Source organism: Schistocerca americana, chromosome 10 (genome assembly GCF_021461395.2).
Source record: "Schistocerca americana isolate TAMUIC-IGC-003095 chromosome 10, iqSchAmer2.1, whole genome shotgun sequence".
NCBI lineage: Eukaryota > Metazoa > Arthropoda > Insecta > Orthoptera > Acrididae > Schistocerca > Schistocerca americana.
Window position 1 is genome coordinate 102,534,723 of NC_060128.1, and position 25,614 is coordinate 102,560,336.

At 43.6% G+C, this 25,614-nt stretch overlaps 1 protein-coding gene and 1 non-coding gene across 2 annotated transcripts in view; both read left to right on the forward strand.

The window, feature by feature from the left end:
- The window catches only part of LOC124552274 (C3 and PZP-like alpha-2-macroglobulin domain-containing protein 8), an 842,473-nt gene that overhangs the window by 432,128 nt on the left and 384,731 nt on the right, over positions 1-25,614 (forward strand). The gene's annotated exons all lie outside the window — the stretch shown is intronic.
- On the forward strand, positions 655-728 carry Trnat-ugu. Its single transcript has one exon. It is a non-coding gene; the product is annotated as a tRNA-Thr (tRNA).

Here is a 25,614-nt window from a genome sequence, read left to right on the forward strand (position 1 = left end):
ACGATGCATGAAGCGCACTTCACTGGAAAATCTCTACCACGCTTCAGGTTTCTGGGGTCCCAAGTCGCATACGGTAGCTCAAGAACATAACAAGCAGTTCAAAAAGACACTGGATGGGGGCCATACATTATATATGTGAAGACAGTAACTGTTCTCGAAAGAACAGAATACTGTTGTTGACCGTGCAGCTTTTCCCTGGAATAAATGATGACTAACTGAAACCCTCAGCTGCCGACAGGTGTTGTTGATATACCTCGATGTGGACAGTTGAAAATGTGTGCCCCGACCGGGACTCGAACCCGGGACCTCCGGCTTACATGGCAGACGCTCTATCCATCTGAGCCACCGAGGACACAGATGAATAGCGCGACTGCAGGGGCTTATCCCTTGCACGCTTCCCGTGAGACTCACATTCCCAACTGTCCACAATTCTACATATGTATTGTACCTTATGGACATTTGCCCATCCACTCATTACTCGCGCACGCTTTGGCGATTCCCGTAAGAGTTTGGGCAACCTGTGCGCGAGTAACGAGTGGGTGGGCAAATGTCTATAAGGTACATTACATATGTAGGATTGTGGACAGTTGGGAATGTGTGTCTCACGGGAAGCGTGCAAGGGACAAGTCCCTGCAGTTGCGCTATTCATCTGTGTCCTCGGTGGCTCAGATGGATAGAGCGTCTGCCATGTAAGCAGGAGGTCCCGGGTCCGAGTCCCGGTCGGGGCACACATTTTCAACTGTCCACATCGAGGTATATCAACAACACCTGTCGGCAGCTGAGGGTTTCAGTTAGTCATCATTTATGCCATACATTACACCATAGCTTTTATGGATTAAAAAGATTAAAATCAAGATATGGGTTCCTCAGTTACAATTTGCATGAAGCCCGTGATGGCTACTATGTTCCAGAAAATCCACCAAGTGGTGCTGAATTATACTACAAGTCATAGAATATGCTAACCTGTGTCAGAACTGGCAAACCACCTGTAAACATCAGTATGATAAAACTGAGCCTATTAGAACCTGATGACAACTGCTGGAACTGTAGCCTATTAGAACCTGATGACAACTGCTGGAACTGTGGAGAAATACAAAACGCGCAACGTGTTCCGACATGCTGGAATTGGCCTGCACGTTGCTTCCTAGATGACCGCTGGCTAAACAAGCCTGAATCTTTCCACTTAGCTCAGTATTGGGCCAGAAAAATTGCCAGCGTCAGACACGAAAAAGTAAAGTAAGTTAGGTGGGGATGTACGTAAAATTGGTGAGAAACGTTGAAAACAACTTCTGTTTGACGCCAGACACTTCTATAGCTCTTTAGAAATATTGTCTCCAATTTTCTGAGTGTAATTCGTGTTACAAAGCCACCTTGCTTCAAGCAGTGTGCAGTGCCATGACAATTTTCTAAATGACTCTCTCCTCAGTTGAGATATTTTATTATTTTCTGCCATCAGAGAAGAATACAGAAGAATACTGATGAAAGAAATACACACATCTTGGAACACAAAATGTGAGCAAAAGGTTTAGCGAATTCATTTGGAAGAGACGTCCAAAGACAACGTTTTGCCCACGTACTACTGTTAAAATGTCCTCATATGATGCTTGTCTGGAGTTCAGTGACGGCAGTACTAGAAGAATCAGGACCCATATGAGACTAAGATTTGATGTTGGTTGCTTCACTGAAAACCTGTTGAAGAAGGTAGATGATATGTGTATTGTTAGTTCTGAAATGTCTGTGGTGGACATAGTCAAAAGGGAATGCCAGAAGGATCAGAGTACAACAAAAGGACAAACGTATGGTTATGGGCAACATAGAGGTACTCATTTCTGCTATAAATCCTAAAAAAATCTTTTTTCTGCATTTAGCCTCAATTTTCATTTTTCAGTGTATAAGGAACATTCTCTGTTCAACCATTCCAGATAAAAAGGTGGAAATTGTTACAGATTTTGTACATACTATAACATAACTTCGTGCAGTACAAAATTTTTCAAAGTGCATTGCCGTGAAGTTTATTTAAATTTTCGTTAAATAATAATTGCTATGTGTCATACATATAAATTTAAAAAATTGCTGTGACGCTTCTGAGACTGATATGAAGAAAACGGGCACACAATTTTTTTATCTAATTAATAAGAATAATTACCACATTTTGAAAGTCATAAGGAAAGTAACCTTTGAGAAAATGTTCCTCGTGTGATAGTATATGTCCTAAAACTGTCGAGCTACGTTGTAAGGTTCTAAGCACTATGGGACTTAACATCTGAGGTCATCAGTCCCCCTAGACTTAGAAGTACTTCAACTTAACTAACCTAAGGACATCCCACACATTCATGCCCGAGGCAGGATTCGAGCCTGCGACCGTAGCAGCAGCACGGTTCCGTACTAAAACGCCTAGAACCGCTCGTCCACAGCGGCCAGCCACAAGGATTTGGATTTGACTATACAAATTTAGTTGCTGACTCTCCTGCAATGCCACTTAACTCGGGTCAGTTTGGCATAAAGAATTATTACAAATATTTAATGATGTTCCCCAAAAATCTGTGATCGGGGAGTGGATATTGAAACACGTTTCACTAGAGAAAAGTCTTGATATCACAATGAGATTTATTTAAATCAAACACGGTCGTCTGAATAGTGACTGAGCACTGCAACATTAAACGAGCATTGCTCTTAAACAAGAAATTAAAGTGAAATCCGACACTGTACCGCTGGCAATATTCAGCAAGAGTTGCTACTGCTCTCTGAAATTACGTGCAACATAGTGTGTACCGGACGGCAACAAGACCGGATGTGCATCAGCATAATTATTACGCAGCAGTGGCTGAGCACCGCGGAAATCGATCCGTACTACAGCCTCAGTACAGTTAAGGGGCTCCGGAAAGGCTCAAAATCATGAAAAGTTCAATTTTTACTTTTTTGCGTTTTCTGAATCTGCAGACTATTACCTTTTAATAGATATACACTCCTGGAAATGGAAAAAAGAACACATTGACACCGGTGTGTCAGACCCACCATACTTGCTCCGGACACTGCGAGAGGGCTGTACAAGCAATGATCACACCCACGGCACAGCAGACACACCAGGAACCGCGGTGTTGGCTGTCGAATGGCGCTAGCTGCGCAGCATTTGTGCACCGCCGCCGTCAGTGTCAGCCAGTTTGCCGTGGCATACGGAGCTCCATCGCAGTCTTTAACACTGGTAGCATGCCGCGACAGCGTGGACGTGAACCGTATGTGCAGTTGACGGACTTTGAGCGAGGGCGTATAGTGGGCATGCGGGAGGCCGAGTGGACGTACCGCCGAATTGCTCAACACGTGGGGCGTGAGGTCTCCACAGTACATCGATGTTGTCGCCAGTGGTCGGCGGAAGGTGCACGTGCCCGTCGACCTGGGACCGGACCGCAGCGACGCACGGATGCACCCCAAGACCGTAGGATCCTACGCAGTGCCGTAGGGGACCGCAACGCTACTTCCCAGCAAATTAGGGACACTGTTGCTCCTGGGGTATCGGCGAGGACCATTTGCAACCGTCTCCATGAAGCTGGGCTACGGTCCCGCACACCGTTAGGCCGTCTTCCGCTCACGCCCCAATATCGTGCAGCCCGCCTCCAGTGGTGTCGCGACAGGCGTGAATGGAGGGACGAATGGAGACGTGTCGTCTTCAGCGATGAGAGTCGCTTCTGCCTTGGTGCCAATGATGGTCGTATGCGTGTTTGGCGCCGTGCAGGTGAGCGCCACAATCAGGACTGCATACGACCGAGGCACACAGGGCCAACACCCAGCATCATGGTGTGGGGATCGATCTCCTACACTGGCCGTACACCACTGGTGATCGTCGAGGGGACACTGAATAGTGCACGGTACATCCAAACCGTCATCGATCCCATCGTTCTACCATTCCTAGACCGGCAAGGGAACTTGCTGTTCCAACAGGACAATGCACGTCCGCATGTATCCCGTGCCACCCAACGTGCTCTAGAAGGTGTAAGTCAACTACCCTGGCCAGCAAGATCTCCGGATCTGTCCCCCATTGAGCATGTTTGGGACTGGATGAAGCGTCGTCTCACGCGGTCTGCACGTCCAGCACGAACGCTGGTCCAACTGAGGCACCAGGTGGAAATGGCATGGCAAGCCGTTCCACAGGACTACATCCAGCATCTCTACGATCGTCTCCATGGGAGAATAGCAGCCTGCATTGCTGCGAAAGGTGGATATACACTGTACTAGTGGCGACATTGTGCATGCTCTGTTGCCTGTGTCTATGTGCCTGTGGTTCTGTCAGTGTGATCATGTGATGTATCTGACCCCAGGAATGTGTCAATAAAGTTTCCCCTTCCTGGGACAACGAATTCACGGTGTTCTTATTTCAATTTCCAGGAGTGTATAATTTATTGAATTCCGAAGACTACAACTATTTTTAAATTTTTTTTGAAATGTGTTCTACATGGGCGTGATCCACTGTGGCGCTGTTAAACTGCTGTCAAATGGTGTTATTATTAACGTCCGTGTTCATCAGGTACATTTTAGTGATGTGAGATAAAGTATGTGTTGTGGCTAACCTGTGATGGTTCAATATATATCGCTGGTGTGTTTGTCGATTGTTTCATGTTTATTTACTCTGTCGTTATCTCGAAAATATTCGTAATTAATTCTGTTTCTTGAGTCTCTGTTTTGTTGAAGTATAATAATGAGTAAAAGTAAAGTTATTAGAAATCCTCTGAAGGCTTTTAAGAAAAGGAGAAATGTTGGAAAGCCAAAGGTATGTGTTATTACTGTAAACAATAAAAACGATAACCAAGTGAGTGAACCTAACCTCTCAAGTACACCTGCCCATAGCAGTCAAAGTGGGAAAGAAAATACTTCACAGAAGAAGCTTGGTTCAATGAGTGAAAACTATGAATGTTTTATGGGCGAATCGGATGTGAATGATATGTCGGTTCTCAAAGGAATTTTTTCAAACTGTGTAAGATGTATTCATTGTAGTGAAGTTGGTCTGGAACTCTCCATAATAAAGCACGTAGGACTTGCTAGTGAAATACAACTGAAATGTGATAAGTGTTCATACATGACCACCTTTTGGAACAGTGTTGCAGTAACTGCAACTGAAGAAAATGGTAGCAAAATCTACGAACGCAACAACGAGCGATGCTTGCTTTAGACAAGGAACGCCTTCGGGCTGCAGACAGGGCTGTAGAAATACAAGCAAGAGTAAACATGAGGAGGAACAAGAGGAATCTGGAGGAGGAGTTTGCAGAGGATGAAGATAATCCATCCTATGGACCTAGAATGCACTAAAAAGTTAATCCAATCTTTGTCGCTCGATTCCCAAAACTTTTATTTTCTCATACTAATTACATGTTTTCTAAGGATCTTCCAAACATATTTGTTTCAAACTTTCAGTAAATGTTACACAGTACCTTCTGCATAATTTAACACAGCCTTTTTCCAGAAAACTGTATATTTTTGAATATATAAATAAAAAATTGCAAGAAAATGTTGTGAAATTTCATTACAATTGAAAAAAAAATCATCTTTAATAACTGAACTAAAATTTTGTAAAATCCCTGTGTTAAGTTGTAGCCCATATTCCAATAAATAATCTGTAAAAAGTACAACTTCCTACATCAAATACTTTGTGAGGAAAGATGTAATTTATAAGCGTTATTTTAACATTGCAAGTATAGGGCGTTCCGGAGCCCCTTAAGTCTGCTACAGAAGGAGGATTTGAACATATTATTGCAGTGAAGAGCCAAAGAAACTTGTACAACAGCCTTACATTGTGTAGGGCCCCTGCGAGCACGCAGAAATGCCGCAACACGACGTGACATGCACGCAACTAATGTCTGAAGTAGTGCTGGAGGGAACTAAAACCATGATTCCTCCAGGGCTGTCCATAAATCTGTAAGAGTACGAGGTGGTGGAGATCTCTCCTGAACAGCACTTTGCAAGGCACCCCAGATATGCTAAATAATGTTCATGTCTAGGGAGTTTGGTGACCAGCGGAAGTGATTCAACTCAAAAGAATGTTCCTGGAGATACTTTATAACACTCCTGGACTCGCGGGGGGGGGGGGGGGGGGGGGAGGGGGTGCCGCATTGTCCTGCTGGAATTGGGAATTGCCCAAGTCCGTCGGAATGCACAACGGACATGATTGGATGCAGGGGATCAGACAGGATGTTACGTGTTACCTGTCAGAGTCGTATCTAGACGTATCAGGGGTCCCATATTACTCCAGCTGCAAGCGCCCCACACCATTACAGGGCTCCATCGACTTGAACAACCCCCTGCTTCAGTGTGATTCCATGAATGCCGAGGCTGCGCATATTACCACTAGTGTTGACATCGTGCGTGCGGCAGATGGCTGTATCTGGTGGAGGCCGATTGCTGCGACTTGGCTGTCAGCGCACCGGGTCGATCAGAGGACACTGGAGTGAAGAACACAAGAGAAGCGCGCCACCGAAATTCTACGTTCTGCTTCCGGAGCTTAGAATGACGCCGAACTACTCGCTCCGATGGTCCTTAAGAGAACTTCCGACCGTTTCGCGCTGCAGTCACCCAAAACTCAAGGCGATGAGGCGCCCAAAAGCCCATAACTGGTGATACCGTCCCAGCGGCAAACTCCACGACAATGACACATCGGAAACTTGTGCCCTGATCTTCCGCCACACATAGGGGAAAGTGGGTTAAGACTACGTGCTTATTACACTACTGGCCATTAAAATTGCTACACCACGAAGATGACGTGCTACAGAGGCGAAATTTAACCGACAGGAAGAAGATGCTGTGATATGCAAATGATTAGCGTTTCAGAGCATTCACACAAGGTTGGCGCCTGTGGCGACACCTACAACGTGCTGACATGAGGAAAGTTTCCAACCGATTTCTCATACACATACATCAGTTGTCCGGCTTTGCCTGGTGAAACGTTGTTGTGTTGCCCCGTGTAAGGGGGAGAAATGCGTACCATCACGTTTCCGACTTTATAAAGGTCGGATTGTAGCCTATCGCGATTGCAGTTTATCGTATCGCGACATTGCTGCTCGCGTTGGTCGAGATCCAATGAGTGTTAGCACAATATGGAATCGGTGCGTTCAGGAGGGTAATACGGAACGCCGTGCTGGATCCCAACGGCCTCGTATCACTAGCAGTCCAGATGACAGGCATCTTATTCGCATGGCTGTAACGGATCGTGCAGCCACGTCCCGATCCCTGAGTCAACAGATGGGGACGTTTGCAAGACAACAACCATCTGCACGAACAGTTCGACAACGTTTGGAGCAGCATGGACTATCAGCTCTGAGACCATGGCTGCTGTTACCCTTGACGCTGCATCACAGTCAGGAGCGCCTGCGATGGTGTACTCGACGACGAACCTGGGTGCACGAATGGCAAAACGTCACTTTTTTGGATGAATCCAGGTTCTGTTTACAGCATCATGATGGTCGTATCCGTGTTTGGCGACATCGCGGTGAACGCACATTGGAAACGTGTATTCGTCATCGCCCCGCTGGCGTGTCACCCGGCGTGATGGTATGGGGTGCCATTGGTTACAGCTCTCGGTCACCTCTTGTTCACACTGACGGCACTTTGAACAGTGGACGTTAGATTTCAGATGTGTTACTACCCGTGGCTGTACCCTTCACGACCGCATGTTACAGGTCTTGTACGGGCCTTTCTGGATACAGAAAATGTTCGACTGCTGCCCTGGCCAGCACATTCTCCACATCTCTCACCAATTGAAAACGTCTAGTCAATGGTGGCCGAACAACTGGCTCGTCACGATACGCCAGTCACTACTCTTGATGAACTGTGATATCGTGTTGAAGCTGTATGGGCAACTGTACCTGTACACGCCGACCAAGCTCTGTTTGACTCAATGCCCAGGCGTATTAAGGCCGATATTGCGGCCAGAGGTGGTTGTTTTACGTACTGATTTATCAGGATCTATGCCCCCAATTTGCATCAGAATGTAATCACATGTCAGTTCTAGTATAATATATTTGTACAATGAATACCCGTTTATCATCTGCATTTCTTCTTGGTGCAGCAATATTAATGGCCAGTAGTGTACTTAACAGCTAATTTCTAGTAGACAGGAAGGTTAAAACAAACTTTTCTGATAACAAATTATAGCCGCTTTATTTGGGAACAACACGCATCAGTTACAGCTGCCTAACTTTTAGAACGAAGCTTAAATGTCAATATAAGTAAGGCACTACTTGTTCATACTCTTAGCCGCATCGTGTGATAAAAGTACACTAATATAAATCACAAGCAAATTCACAATGCGCTTCATAACCTGTGTACTCTTGTCGTCACCATTGGGAGCAATTATCACACTTATGCAGTCTTCCGTGATAGTTTCTTTGTAGACTTCAACACACCTTGGCAATTCAAAACATTAGATCTACAACTACATCAACACTCATGCTCATAAATGAAGGATAATGCTGATACATGGTGAAACAACGCTCTGGTGGGCGGTTTGCGGGTTTCAATCACCTCGGGGTATGACCATGCGGTGCATCTGACCTGTGGTCGTCGCACGGTGGCGCTGGCAGCAGTCCACATACGCAGAGGTGTGTTGGTGCAAGTCAGAGTACGGTGCAGCGAAAAGTGTGCAGGCGTTTTTAGACGTGCTAATGGTGACTGTGTGTTGAAAATAGCTCAAAGAAAACATATTGATGACGTTGTGAGGGGTAGAATACTAGGGAGACTGGAGGCTGGTCAAAGACAGAAGTTCGTAACACGGGCCCTCCGTGTGCCACAAAGTGTGATCTCAAGATTATGACAACGATTCCAGCAGACGGGAAACGCGTCCAGGCGCTACAATACAGGACGTCCACAGTGTACAACACCACAAGAAGACCGATATCTCACCATCAGTGCCCGCAGATGGCCACGGGGTACTGCAGGTAGCCTCGCTCGGGACCTTACTGCAACCATTGGAACAGTTGTCTCCAGACACATAGCCTACAGACGACTGAACGGACATGCTTTATTTGCCCGGAGACCTGCAAGGTGCATTCCACTGAGCCCTGGTCACAGGGGAGTCCGTAAAGCCTGGTGTCAAGAACACAGTACATGGTCATTGGAACAGTGGTCCCAGGTTATGTTCACGGACGAGTCCAGGTACAGTCTGAGCAGTGATTCTCGCCGGGTTTTCATCTGGCGTGAACCAGGAACCAGATACCAACTCCTTAATGTCCTTGAAAGGGGCGTATGGAGGTCGTGGTTTAATGGTGTGGGGTGGGATTATGATTGGTGCACGTACACCCCTGCATGTCTTTGACAGAGGAACTGTAACAGGTCAGGTGTATCGGGACATCATTTTGCACCAGTGTGTCCGCCTTTTCATGGGTACAATGGGTTCCACCTTCCTCCTGATGGGTGGTAACGCGCGGCCCCACCGAGCTGCCATCGTGGAGGAGTACCTTGAAACAGAAGATATCAGGCGAATGGAGTGGCCTGCCTGTTCTCCAGACCTAAACCCCATCGAGTACGTCTGGGATGCTCTCGGTCGACGTATTGCTGCACGTCTTCAAACCTCTACGACACTTGAGGAGCTCCGACAGGCACTGGGGCAAGAATGGGAGGCTATACCCCAGCATCTGGTCGACCACCTGATCCAGAGTATGCCAGCCCGTTGTGCGGCCTGTGTATTTGTGCATGGTGATCGTATCCCATATTGATGTCGGGGTACATGCGCAGGAAACAGTGGTGTTATGTAACACATGTGTTTCGGGACGGTTTTCTCAAGCTATCACCAATACCGTGGACTTACAGATCTGTGACGTGTGTGTTCCCTATGTGCCTATGCTATTAGCGCCAGTTTGTCTAGTGCCGCGTTGTGTAGCACCACATTCTGGAATTATCCTTAATTTATGAGCATGAGTGTACATAGATACTCCGCAAACGACCGTACGATCCGTGGCGTAGGGTACCCTGTACCAGTCATTTCCCTTCCTGTTCCACTCGCAAATAGAGCGAGGAAAACCGACTGTCCATATAACGCAGTATGAGCCCTAATTTCTCGTTTCTTATCTTCATGGTCCTCATGCGCATTGTATGTTGGCGGCAGTAGAATCGTTCGGCAGTCACCTTCAAATGGCGGTTCTCTAAACCTACGCAATAGTTTCTCGAAAGGAATGTCGCGTTCCCTCCAGGAATTTCCATTTGAGATCCCGAAGCATCTCCGTAACACCTACGTGCTGTTAGAACCTACCGGTAACAAATCTAGCAGCCCGTCTCTGAACTACTTCGATGACTTCCTTCACTCCGACCTGGTACAGACCCCAAACACTCGAGCAGTACTCAAGAATTGGTCCCACCAGCGTCCTATTTGCGGTCTCCTTTACGAGTGAACCACTCTTTTCTCAAATTCTCCCAATAAACCGAAATCGACCATTCGCCTTTCCTACCACAGTTCTCACATCATCGTTCCATATCATATCGCTTTGCAACGTTACGCATAGATATTTGAACGACTTGACTGTCGCAACCAGGACCCTAGTAATACTGTATCCGAACATTACAGGTTTAATCTTCCTACTCGTCCGCCCCAACTTACATTTTTCCAAATTTAGGGCTGGCTGCCATCCATCAAACCAACTGGAAATTTTGCCTAAGTCACCTTGTGTCTTCCTGCAGTCACTTAACTTGGACACCGTACCGTGCACCATGGCGTCATCAGCAAAGAACCGCAGATTGCTGCCCACCCTGTACGGCAAATCATTTATGCATTTGCAGGGTGGTCCATTGATCGTGACCGGGCCAAATATCTCAGGAAATAAGCATCAAACGAAAGAACTAAAAGAACGAAACTCGTCTAGCTTGAAGGGGGAAACCAGATGGCTCTATGATTGGTCCGCTAGATGGCGCTGCCACAGGTCAAACGGATATCAACTGCGCTTTTATAAATAGGAACCCCCAGTTTTTATTACATATTCGTGTGGTACGTATACAAATATAAATGTTTTAGTTGCATCACTTTTTTCGCTTTGTGATAGAAGGCGATGTAGTAGTCACAAACATATGGCTCACAATTTTAGACGAACAGTTGGTAACAGGTAGGTTTTCTAAATTAAAATACAGAACATAGGTACGTTTCAACATTTTATATCAGTAGTTCCAATGTGATACATGTAGCTTTGTGAACTTATTGTGGTGTCACCGCCAGACACCACACTTGCTAGGTGGTAGTTTTAAATCGGCCGCGGTCCATTAGTACATGTCGGACCCGCGTGTCGCCACTGTGTGATAGCAGACCGAGCGCCACCACAAGGCAGGTCTCGAGATACGGACTAGCACTCGCCCCAGTTGTACGGACGACGTAGCTAGCGATGCGCACTGACGAAGCCTCGCTCCTTTGTTGAGCCGATAGTTAGAATAGCCTTCAGCTAAGTCAATGGCTACGACCTAGCAAGGCGCCATTAGTAACATTGCATGTATCTAAAGAGTCTCACTTGTATCGCCACAATCTCCAGATGTACCAAAAGGATGGATTAAAGTTAAGTATTCCAGCAGCTACGTACTTTTCTTTATAGCATTCATTACGTATCCTGTTTCAGACCTCACGCCTTCCTGCTCTAGCTTAGCGCGTGCGTTTCGGCTTCCTCTCATTGTGTCTAGGCTGTCTTGTCTAGACACAACACTTATCATTTCAGAGAACGCATGCTGTTACAGCGTGATTACCTTTAAATACCACATTAATGCAATAAATGCACTAAATGATGTCTGTCAACCTCAATGCATTTGGCAATACGTGTAACGACATTCCTCTCAACAGCGAGTAGGTCGCCTTCCATAATGTTCGCACATGCATTGACAGTGCGCTGACGCATGTTGTCAGGCGTTGTCGGTGGATCACGATAGCAAATATCCTTCAACTTTCCCCACAGAAAGAAATTCGGGGACGTCAGATCCGGTGAACGTACGGGCCACGGTATGGTGCTTCGACGACCAATCCACCTGTCATGAAATATGCTATTCAATACCGCTATGCGCCGGACATCCATCATGTTGGAAATACATCGCCATTCTGTCATGCAGTGAAACATATTGTATTAACATCGGTAGAACATTACGTAGGAAATCAGCATACGTTGCACCATTTAGATTTCCATCGATAAAATGAGGGCCAATTATCCTTCCTCCCATAATGCCGCACCATACATTAATCCGCCAAGGTCGCTGATGTTCCACTTCACGCAGCCATCATGGATATTCCGTTGCCCAATAGTGCTTATTATGCCGGTTTACGTAACCGCTGTTGATGAATGACGCTTCGTCGCTAAATAGAACGCGTGCAAAAAATCTGTCATTGTCCCGTAATTTCTCTTGTGCCCAGTGGCAGAGCTGTACACGACGTTCAAAGTCGTCGCCATGCAATTCCTGGTGCATAGAAATATGGTACGGGTGCAATCGACGTAGATGTAGAATTCTCAACACCGACGTTTTTGAGATCCCCGGTTTTCGCGCAATTTGTCTGTCACTGATGTGCGCATTAGCCGCGACAGCAGCTAAAACCCCTACTTGGGCATCATCATTTGTTGCAGGTCGTGGTTGACGTTTCACACGTGGCTGAACACTTTCTGTTTCCTTAAATAACGTAACTATCCGGCGAACGGTGCGTATACTTGCATGATGTGGTCCAGGATACCGAGCGGTCCCGTACATAGCACACGCCTGTCGGGCATTTTGCTCACAATAGCCATACATCAACACGATATCGACCTTTTCCGCAATTGGTAAACGGTCCATTTTATCATGGGTAATGCATCACGAAGCAAATACCGTCGGCACTGGTGAAATGTCACGTGATACGACGTACTTATAAATTTGTGGCTATTACAGCGTCATCTATCACAAAGCGAAAAAAGTGGTCCAACTAAAACATTCATATTTCTTTACGTACAACACGAATATGTAATAAAAAATGGGTGTTCGTATTTTTAAAAAAGCAGTTGATATCCGTTTGACCTATGGCAGCGTCATCTAGCGGGCCAACCACAGCGCCATCTGGTTTCCCCCCTCATGCTAGACAAGTTTGTAGTTTTTTCGTTTGACGCTTTTTTCATGAGATATTTGGCCCGGTCACGATCAGTGGACCACCCTGTAGAGAACAACAGCAGGCCGGCCGGAGTGTCGGAGCGGTTTTAGGCGCCTCAGTCTGGAACCGTGCGACTGCTACGGTCGCAGGTTCGAATCCTGCCTCGGGCATGGATGTGTATGATGTCCTTAGGGTAGTTAGGTTTAAGTAGTTATAAGTCTAGGGGACTGATGACCTCAGATGTTAAGTCCCACAGTGCTTAGAGCCATTGAACCATTTGAACAACAGCCGTCCTCTCACATTTCCCTGGGGCACTCCTGACAATACCTTTATCTCTAATTAACATTCGCCGTCGAGGACAACATACTTGGTTCCATTACTTAAGATCTGTTCGAGCCACTCACATATCTGTGAACTTATTCCACATACTCGTACTTTCGTTAACAGCCTGCAAATGTGGCACAGAGTCAAGTGCTTTCCGGAAATCTGGTAATATAGTAGCTGCCCGTTGCCCTTCATCCATAGTCCTCAGTGTATAACGTGAGAAAAAGGCAAGCTGAGTTTCTCACGAGCGATGCTTTCTAAAACCATGCTGATTGGTGGACATAAGCTTCTAAAAAAAATTGCTCTGAGCACTATGGGACTAAACTTCTGAGGTCATCAGTCCCATAGAACTTAGAACTACTTAAACCTAGCTAACCTAAGGACATCACACACATCCATGCCCGTGGCAGGATTCGAACCTGCGACCGTAGCGGTTAAGCTTCTCAGTCTCAAGAAAGTTTATTATATTCGATCTGAGAATATGTTCAAGAATTCTGCAGCAAACATAAGCTAAGGATATTGGTCTGTAATTTCGCGAGTCCTTTCTTTTGCCCTTCTTATTTACTGGGGTCACTTGCACTTCTTTCCAATCGCTTGTGACTTTGTGCTGGGCGGGAGATTCACCATAAATGCAAAGTAGTAAGGGGTCAATGTCGTAGAGTATCCTTTGTAAAATCGAACTGGGATTCCATTCGGACCTGGTGATTTATCTGCTTCCAAATATTTCAATTGTTTCTCCACGCCAGGTAAGCTTATTACTATGTCGCCCAGACGGGACGTTGTGTTTGTACTCCTATGTGAAATCCTCGGATTTGGACCTGGTTGTTTCTGAAGACGAGGGCACTGTTAAGTTCATGTTGACTGTAGAGGTTCAACGTTGTTGGTACTGGTCTTTTGTCTCGTCTTGGTTTCAACTGGTTAAGCTTGATTGTCTAATAATGCCTTTTTGTATGGTGAGCCAGAAGAACATCTCGGTTTTTTGGCCGTTTTCTTCTATGTTGTGGTTCTATCATATTTTGGCAGTGGATAAGTGCTGGATAGGCTCACACCTGTTCGTACCTCATCTCTCCGAACTTCATTTGTGTCACGTTCTTGGTGACTGCAGAGGCAAATCATCTGTCACTGAGAAGCAACATTTGTTCGTGGGCTCCTGTTAAGCTCCTTTGCCTCGTTCAGTTGTTGGAAATTCAGGTCTCTCAGTGATTTCTGACGTAAAAGTGTCTTCTGTTGTTGACTGGGAATATTCCCGTTCATTCAGAGGATTTCTCAGCTGTTTGTATTACGGCTACTCTAGAATATGCAACTCGAAATAAAGCACACCCATCTGTCTGCGTAATGGGTCTTCCTGGCTTAGTAGCCGTTAGGGGATGGGGGATTGAGAGTCCGCGTGTAGGCTTTCCTGCTATCTTACAACATACTCTTAACTGATGCGCTACACAGTTCAATAAACTAAACTCCTTCGGGACAGGCCATGAAGGCCAAACAATACAGACCGCCCACCGTGTCATCCTCAGTTCATAGGCGTCACGGGATGCGGATATGGAGAGGTATGTGGCCAGCTCACCGCTCTCCCGGCGTGTTTGTGTAGAAGAACACGTGGAAATGAAGTCTGAGCCAAGAAAGGTTAGTAATTAGAAAGGTAATTGAAAACATTAGACCTGTTTGTGATATCGTAAAAAATTGCAATTGTTACAGTCTTTTTTTGTGGTTTATAGAGGGTTTATACAAGGGCGATGTACTTGAGGACAATATTATGGAAATGGAAGAGGATGTAGATGAAGATGAAATGGGAGATAAGATACTGCGTGAAGAGTTTGACAGAGCACTGAAAGACCTGAGTCGAAACAAGGCCCCGGGAGTAGACAACATTCCATTAGAACTACTGATGGCCTTGGGAGAGCCAGTCATGACAAAACTCTACCATCTGGTGAGCAAGATGTATGAGACAGGCGAAATACCCTCAGACTTCAAGAAGAATATAATAATTCCAATCCCAAAGAAAGCAGGTGTTGACAGATGTGAAAATTACCGAACTATCAGTTTAATAAGTCACAGCTGCAAAATACTAACGCGAATTCTTTACAGACGAATGGAAAAACTGGTAGAAGCGGACCTCGGGGAAGATCAGTTTGGATTCCGTAGAAATGTTGGAACACGTGAGGCAATACTAACCTTACGACTTATCTTAGAAGAAAGATTAAGAAAAGGCAAACCTAAGTTTCTAGCATTTGTAGACTTAGAGAAAGCTTTTGACAACGTTAACTGGAATACTCTCTTTCAAATTCTGAAGGTGGCAGGGGTAAAATACAGGGAGCGAAAGGCTATTTACAATTTGTACAGAAACCAGATGGCAGTTATAAGAGTCGAGGGGCATGATAGGGAAGCAGTGGTTGGGAAAGTAGTGAGACAGGGTTGTAGCCTCTCTCCGATGTTATTCAATCTGTATATTGAGCAAGCAGTAAAGGAAACAAAAGAAAAATTCGGAGTAGGTATTAAAATTCATGGAGAAGAAGTAAAAAGTTTGAGGTTCGCCGATGACATTGTAATTCTGTGAGAGACAGCAAAGGACTTGGAAGAGCAGTTGAACGGAATGGACAGTGTCTTGAAAGGAGGATAAAGGATGAACATCAACAAAAGCAAAACGAGGATAATGGAATGTAGTCTAATTAAATCGGGTGATGCTGAGGGGATTAGATTAGGAAATGAGGCACTTAAAGTAGTAAAGGAGTTTTGCTATTTAGGGAGTAAAATAACTGATGATTGTCGAAGTAAAGAGGATATAAAATGTAGACTGGCAATGGCAAGGAAATCGTTTCTGAAGAAGAGAAATTTGTTAACATCGAGTATAGATTTAAGTGTCAGGAAGTCGTTTCTGAAAGTATTTGTATGGAGTGTAGCCATGTATGGAAGTGAAACATGGACGATAACCAGTTTGGACAAGAAGAGAATAGAAGCTTTTGAAATGTGGTGCTACAGAAGAATGCTGAAGTTAAGGTGGGTAGATCACGTAACTAATGAGGAGGTATTGAATAGGATTGGGGAGAAGAGAAGTTTGTGGCACAACTTGACTAGAAGAAGGGATCGGTTGGTAGGACATGTTTTGAGGCATCAAGGGATCACAAATTTAGCATTGGAGGGCAGCGTGGAGGGTAAAAATCGTAGAGGGAGACCAAGAGATCAATACACTAAGCAGATTCAGAAGGATGTAGGTTGCAGTAGGTACTGGGAGATGAAGAAGCTTGCACAGGATAGAGTAGCATGGAGAGCTGCATCAAACCAGTCTCAGGACTGAAGACCACAACAACAACAACAACAACTACAGTGGTCATTAGCGCCCAGACTAAGTTATGAATGCAGTTACAGTCGTGACAGAAGATGCTTTAGGCCGGTATTACACTATCAAATTTCTTTGTCAAAGCTGATATGTCAAATATTTATGGCGAAGAAGTTTGGTGGTGTAATAGGGCACTTTGTCAAATCTCGTCTATCGTCAAATAAATTTGATCAAATCTAGGGCCTCGCTGTAGATTTGATCATAAAAGTCGCCTGTCTTCTGTTCACTGCAATGTGACATGTTACCGCGTGGAGCGCTAGCATCGCTACAGCGTTCTGTCATCTGTAGTGAGTTTATGAACATGTCCGGTAAATACAATTGGTTTTTACCGCCAACTACAAAATTAATAGAGATGTATGAAGCTGATGAGGCGCTATACAACGTGAGGCACATTGAATACAAAAATAGATTAAGGAGATTGGAGAGCTATAAAAAATATTGCGGAGGTCATTAGCCGTGGGATACAGTTTTCGGACACAAAATTTAATTGATTTGTTTATAAAATAAAAATAGATTTTAATGCACATAAAGTGTATTGAACATTTATTTACATTCAGACTTCGGTCCTTTAGCGCTTTATAAATTGCTTCACACGTTTCAGGTATTGTTTTAGTTAATTTGCACTGTTGTATTCGAATGCTGTACTGTAAGCTAGACTAACTCTCTCATGTAGCAAGGAATTGGAGTGTTACAGTGAGTATGTCTTCTGCAGATATAGCAGTTCTTAAGTGAGTGTTGTGCTTCGTGATATGACGAGACGCTTCACTGAGCACATACTGAAATGTATGCTCACCCATTCTTAAGTAATTTATGTACGACTTGACGTCCTTCACTATAAGCTCACGTAACAAGTTTTGTTGAATGCTTTTATCGTCTCGTCGTAAAACCCACTGCTTCACCCAGTTCCTTTTTTTCTCCCGCTTCTCTTCCGCATCATCACACAGTGCAATTGTGATACATGCAATTGCTACGGTTAATAACAAGTTGTCGTTGTCAGCCATCTTGAACTTTGACGAAAAATATGATGATAGTGTAATACCCCTTTTTAGCGCCACGTCAAAGACCTTAGTCAAATAAATTTGACCAATATTTGATCATATCTTTGATCAAATCTTTGACAAAGAAATTTGGGATAAATTCTAGTGTCCGATTCCAATCGTCGGCTTTGACCAATGACGTCATACCTAAGGCAAAGACGCTACATACAGGGTGTTACAGAAAGGTACGGCCAAACTTTCAGGAAACATTCCTCACACACAAAGAAAGAAAATATGTTATGTGGACATGTGTCCGGAAACGCTTACTTTCCATGTTAGAGCTCATTTTATTACTTCTCTTCAAATCACATTAACCATGGAATGGAAACACCACGTACCAGCGTGACTTCAAACACTTTGTTACAGGAAATGTTCAAAATGTCCTCCGTTAGCGAGGATACATGCATTCACCCTCCGTCGCATGGAATCCCTGATGCGCTGATGCAGCCCTGGAGAATGGCGTATTGTACCACAGCCGTCCACAATACAAGCACGAAGAGTCTCTACATTTGGTACAGGGGTTGCGTAGGCGAGAGCTTTCAAATGCCCCCATAAATGAAAGTAAAGAGGGTTGAGGTCAGGAGAGCGTGGAGGCCGTGGAATTGGTCCGCCTCTACCAATCCATCGGTCCCCGAATCTGTTGTTGAGAAGCGTACGAACACTTCGACTGAAATGTGCAGGAGCTCCATCGTGCATGAACCACATGGTGTGTCGTACTTGTAAAGGCACATGTTCTAGCAGCACAGGTAGAGTATCCCGCACGAAATCATGATAACGTGCTCCATTGAGCGTAGGTGGAAGAGACTAAAATGAGCTCTAAATGGAAATTAAGCGTTTCCGGACACATGTACACATAACATCTTTCCTTTATTTGTGTGTGAGGAATGTTTCCTGAAAGTTTGGCCGTACCTTTTTGTAACACCATGTATAGGCAATCTATGAAATCAACGGAACATAATCGTTAACAAAATGATGTAGCATACAATAAAATTACAGTCACATTCACGCAGTAATTTACTTAGTCATGAATTATACCGAAACGAACTGATGATAACGAAAATAAGAACAAGAATTTAAAAAAAAATTCCTGTCTGGTAAGAATTATTCTCGCAATTTATGCGACTAGAAAAGCACAGAGAACCTTTAAATTGCATTACAGTAAAGCGCATGGTGAAGTCATATGCCATGAAAAAGCGTTAATTTAACAATAATTATAGAATCTAACGGGAGAAGCGCAGGAAAGTGGAGGTGCAGGGCCGGAAGAAACTAAAATGTACCAGAAAAAGAGGAAAATGAAATGAATGGCGACAAACACGAAACAGTAGCATAAAATCTGGAGAAACCGACACACTAAATTCTAAAAGAAAAGCCGGTACATGACAAACGAATATCTGCAAAAAATAAAGAATATTGGAAGGGATAGCTAGAATTAATCTAAGTAGGTAAATTCCAGTTACAGATTCCAACCGCTCCACGATTCATATGACAATTCTTTTTGCAGATATATGCACTCAAACGTAATACCATTTCTACGTTTGGAATTGTTCTCTAAAGCTACTGCGGTGAATTACAAAATTTGGAATTGACCTATAGAGGAGGTCAGTTCTAATTACCGATTCCAATATTGGTAACATTTTTGCAATAGTTCAGATAGAAATTATAAATGCAGAAATCAAATTAACCTACATTTTAGTACACACACGTGCTGAAAAAACTAAATAATGAATCATCGAAAGCCTCGAATCCGATTCCAGCTTTTCGATGGTTCATAATCTTGGACATTTTTGCAGTAAATTTGTCGACTATGTTTTTCTAGGATTTCTAAATTTCTTATTGATCTCAGAACTACTACGAAAAACGAATAACTATCGTAGGTACAGCTTCCAAATTTCTCTTTTTCATAGTAATGAAGATAGTAATACCATATGTAGAAATCCTGTAACACTTTAATGCACACACTTATTGTTAAAATTATCTAAATAACGAACTGTGGAATGGTTGGAATCGGTAACTAGAATTAACCTATGTAGGTCAGTTCCAGTTACCGATTTCAGTATTTGTTAGGCCCCGCTTTCTGTCAATTTTCGTTACTTGTGTACTCTTCCCATTAGATTTAGCTATTAGCATTAAACGTTAACGCTTATTCACTATGCGCTACACTGTACTGGATTTAAAGGTTCTCTGTGCTTGTCTTACTCGCATAAATTACTATAATAATTTATTTCAGACATGAACACTTCTTTTTTCTTTTCTTATTTATTTCGTTACCTTTAATTCTTGTCGGTATAATTTGTGGCTAAGTAATTAATCACGTGAACTGTGTTTGTTGTTTTATCGTATGCTACATTCGTTTCTTTACGAATGTGATCCGTTGCTTTCATAGGTTGCCCCTATGTAGCGTCTCTGTCTTGGATATGACGTAATTGCTGAAAGCCGACGAGTGGAATTGGACACTAGAATTGACCCGACGTTTGATAGTGTAATACCGGCCTTACTAAAGCAAAACGCGTCTGCTCAACTTATGACTGTTCGCAGTCACTAAAGACGTAATCACTCCAATATCACTTGTGAGGTTGCAGCTGCAAGGAGAGATTCCAAAAAAAGAAAAAGACAGTATGTAATTACTTTTCGTTTTCGAACACCCACTCGCAGCGAGAGAAAAGTGCATCACACTAAGATCAACTGTCACTAGTTCTTGCATGACTCGCGCGAGGCGCTGCTGCAGCTTCCAGTTGATGTTGCCAACATTCATTCCGTGCTAACTAATACTAAATTTTAGATATAAAATAGAAACTCAGAACAGTGCGGAAAAACTGCTATTTAGGGTACGATGAAGTGAATGTCGGAACAACAAAATACACATCGAAAACTGGGTCAAGTGAAGCGGCTTTGCCCCATGACGTCAGAATTGGCCAGAGAGCATTTGTTACACAGATGAAAGAGCTGACTAGACTGTTCATAAACAAAGGAATACGAGAGACGAAAAATATAGTTGACATATATAAAGGCCAGCAGTATTTTCACGTTAAGGATATCGCGTGTTTGTATCGTTTTATTTCTCTGGAAAATATAGGGGAAAAATTGATGTAAAATATTGGTAGCATAGAATACATCACGCCACATATACATCAGTTGTACCTCGAACCTCATTCGAACTGTATTGCTTAAGTGCAGTACGGGATACAAGTTTGGCGTACGTCGATTTCTTCGTTTTCACTAGCATTAATGTCCTTTTGTTCAGTTGAACTATGCATCCCCTGCTTCACTAAACTCTAAATGAAGCACGGGATACAAATTTTACATGTGTTGTTTATTTCGCCTCCCCTATCACTAATAGTCTGTTCTTACGTAGATATTAGTACTACCGATGGCAGAACGAGCTACGTACATAATATTTGTATACCATACTCCCGTTTACCTCTATATATGTACACTGCTAACGAAAACGTGGAAATGGACGTACGTTACATTTGCAACCTGTACCTCAGTTGAATTACGCGAAGAGGCAATAAGACGACACATACAATTTGTATCCCGTACTTCACTGTGGGGTACAGTTTTTTTCGAATGAAAGTTATAGTTTTGATCACATCAGTGACAATAGTATCCCATTGTTTAGTTGAGCTATATAGCTATACACAACTTTGTATCCTGCTCTCCAGTTGACATATATAGGTAAACCTCATCAATGTTAAAAATGTCGTTGTTTTCGAATAGATAGTGTCAGTGTAAAGGTCAACTCAAGGACGGGATACAAATTTTAGTTGTGTCGAGCGTTTTGCCTTTAATATTGTTAGTACAGATTCGAAAAAATCGTTCTCATGCTAGTGCTGGGAAACGAAACAAGGACGACAGTTGTGAAATTTCTATTACGTACTGCCGTACACAAAAACATACGTAATGGTGTAATACAACAATGAAATACGTCAAAATAGTCAAATGCAGTAAAAGAATAAAATGGAAAACTGAACTTACCAGACGGGAACTTCCTAAAATAACCGAAGCTCGCCTAGAGAGACATCAACAAAAATCACATACCCACATTCACAACAAACACAACATTACGAAAACACACACACACACACACACACACAAACGCACGTACACGCACAGACACACACATTCACCCCCCCACCCCCTATCCTAATATGAAATTAGCTAACGTATTTCGGAGGGTACATTTGTCCAACATGTTTAATAAAACATTTAAACGGGTAATATGTTCGGGGAATACTATGTCTGCACAAATACTCGTCTAGGTGACTTTGAAGCGTGTAAATTTGGCTTTTCCCTTTCCCTACAAGAGATTTCACAGCTGACCAATAACCCTCTATACTATTTGTGCAAGCCCCTGTGGATAATGATCTAAACTCAATATTGTGATTTACTACGAGATACTGATAACCCCTTTCCCCTAAATCCCTATATGAAGAAAACCCGTCTGCAATTACAGTGGAACCCTCTGCAACGCGATCTTCAATTAAGCTGACCAAAACTTCCTTCCTTCGATTGGGTACTAGTTTGAACACTACATCGTCACACAACTGACCTGAAACTACTGCCCCCCAAACCCATAATCCCCCCAGAGGTTCCTCCCTGTTGTACTTCCTTTTGCCAAAATGCGACTCGTCAATTTCGACCATAACACCCGCCCCCCCCCCCCCTCCCAACGGCTCCCTATGTATCATTTATTCCCCACACACTTCCCCACAAAAAGAATACCAATCCACAGCTGTACGCTTACTCACGCGACATTCATGCACACACAGCCACACAGAATATCTCAAACACCAACAGTAAGTGATTTTCATAATGTCTCTCAAGGTGAGCTTAGATTTTTCGAACCACGTCCCTTGTCTAATGGACCGCCACAACCAATATTTGCTGCAGCGCCATACCACTTATGAGGTGCATATGTTCGCCGCACTCACGACATCGAACATAGTCTGCAACGAGACCACACATTTGCAAAAAAACAAATCGTGTCGAACATGTCTTCGCCCATAGCCTCTCGTAAATCATCAAGGTTCATCGTAACAGATAAATCCATACCTACAAACGAAAATGAGATACTAAAAATTGTTCTAAAATAAGAAACTAATAGTCCAAATTAACTCAGTATCACCACGAATGAAATTAAGTACCGAATGAATTGAAAACAACAATTTAATAAATGCACACGGAAAATATTTTCAGCAATATGAAGCGATCTCTTTCAAAATCACATTCAGTTATTTTAATGTACAATGTTACCGCTTACCGAGAACACAGACCTGTTTAATTATCTATGGCTCGAAGCCAACGGGTTGTATCCCCTGCTTCACTAGACCCCAAAAACTGGATACGGTGAAAGTGATACTTGAACAATTATTTATGAATTAGTGATCCTACGCAACATGTTAATGACTGCTGTTTGCTTACCTGGCGGCGCGTGGTTTTCTGTTGTTCAGCTCGCTGTTCCGGTCACCATTTTTTGATCAACACTTCGCGTGCTGCTGCGACCGACGGATGCAAAGGCCTGTGAGACACACGGCGATTTTCTCTGATGTTTACCGCTTGAAAAGCGGGAGTGCTGAAAACGGTCTGTAGTTGGCAGACTGCCCGAACAGAGAACTGTTTCTGCGCAACGGTCGTGGAGCAGTGACGTCATCCCGTCATTGTTGAAGACAACTGAATCGAGCGGAAGTGAGCCGGTGCGCTCTGCTAGAGGTTCACTCACAACTTATTTAAATGTATATATATATACGAGTATACGAGCGGGTACGGTAGCTCAGTGTGTTCGGTCAGAGAGCTGGTTGGCCTCTGTAATAAAAAGAAACTGAGTGAAAGGTTCAACAACGAACTTGAACGGATGTCATGTGACATCCGCAACGACCAAAAAAAAAAAAAAAAAAGATGGATAGAGCGTCTGCCATGTAAGCAGGAGATCCCGGGTTCGATTCCCGGTCGGGGGCACACATTTTCAATTGTCCCCGTTGACTTATATCAATGCCCGTTTGCAGCTAAGGGTATTCATTTCATTGTAATGTTACTTAAGTGTTTCTTTTTCTTTTCCTTTTACGTTGTTTACACGTATTTTTTTATTCTTTTTATTTCAGTACGCTCCCTGTGCATTCAAAAGTAGAACGAGAGAGAAATGAAGTTTTTGAGAACCGTGTATTGTAATCCGTGGACAGGGCTATTGCCTGCTTTTGACAATGTTGACTGGAATACTCTCTTTCAAATTCTGAAGGTGGCAGGGGTAAAATACAGGGAGCGAAAGGCTATTTACAATTTGTACAGAAACCAGATGGCAGCTATAAGAGTCGAGGGGCATGAAAGGGAAGCAGTGGTTGGGAAGGGACAGGGTTGTAGCCTATCCCCGATGTTATTCAATCTGTATATTGAGCAAGCAGTAAAGGAAACAACAGAAAAATTCGGAGTACGAATTAAAACCCATGGGGAAGAAATAAAAACTTTGAGGTTCACCAATTACATTGTAATTCTGTCAGAGACAGCAAAGGACCTGGAAGAGCAGTTGATCGGAATGGACAGCGTTTTGAAAGGAGGGTATAAGATGAACATCAACAAAAGCAAAACGAGGATAATGGAATGTAGTCAAATTAAATCGGGTGATGCTGAGGGGATTAGATTAGGAAATGAGGCACTTAAAGTAGTAAAGGAGTTTTGCTATTTAGGGAGTAAAATAACTGATGATGGTCGAAGTAGAGAGGATATAAAATGTAGACTGGCAATGGCAAGGAAATCGTTTCTGAAGACGCGAAATTTGTTAACATCGAGTATAGATTTAAGTGTCAGGAAATCGTTTCTGAAAGTATTTGTATGGAGTGTGGCCATGTATGGAAGTGAAACGTGGACGATAACTAGTTTGAACAAGAAGAGAATAGAAGCTTTCGAAATGTGGTGCTACAGAAGGATGCTGAAGATTAGATGAGTAGATCTATTAACTAATGAGGAGGTATTGAATAGAATTAGGGAGAAGAGAAATTTGTGGCACACCTTGACTAGAAGAAGGGATCGGTAGGTAGGACATGTTCTCAGACATCAAGGGATCACCAATTTAGCATTGGAGGGCAGCGTGAAGGGTAAAAATCGTAGAGGGAGACCAAGAGATGAATACACTAAGCAGATTCAGAAGGATGTAGGTTGCAGTAAGTAGTGGGATATGAAGAAGCTTGTACAGGATAGAGTACCATAGAGAGCTGCATCAAACGAGTCTCTGGACTGAAGACCACAACAACAACAGCTTAGAACAAACTGATGGTGTTGCTATGGATAGGCCTTTGTCTACCATAGTAGCTAACTTTGTGGAAGACTTAGAGGAAAAAGCATTTCAGTCAGCGGTCTTGAAACTTAAAATCTTTCTGGAGGCATGGAGATATGTGGACGATAGCTCTGTAGTTTGTTCACATGGAGCAGCAACGCTTCCTGCATTTCTGGACCACCATTCTCCATCCGTCCAAGCATTTGCTTCACAATGGAAGTGGATAGAAATGGAGACCTCCCATTCTTAGATCTCTTGCTTCGAGAAAAGAAGACGGTTCCTTGGGTTACAGTGTGTTTCGTAAACCAACTAACACTGACCTATATCTACGAGCTACTAGCTGCCATCGCCCATCTTAATGCAGTGGTGTGTTACGAACTCTGATTCACAGGGCTAGAGTTATATCAGATGCAGGAAACTTATCAGCAGAGCCTACCCATCTTCGCCCTGTTTGTTGTTCAAAATGGGTACTCTCATAAACACATCCGTAATACATTTCAGCCTGTATTCACTAAAGCTCAAGAACAGACAGAAGAAATGGGGAACTCCACGAGGACGGTTTCTCTACCCTATGTTGGCGGCATATCCATTAAGACTGGCA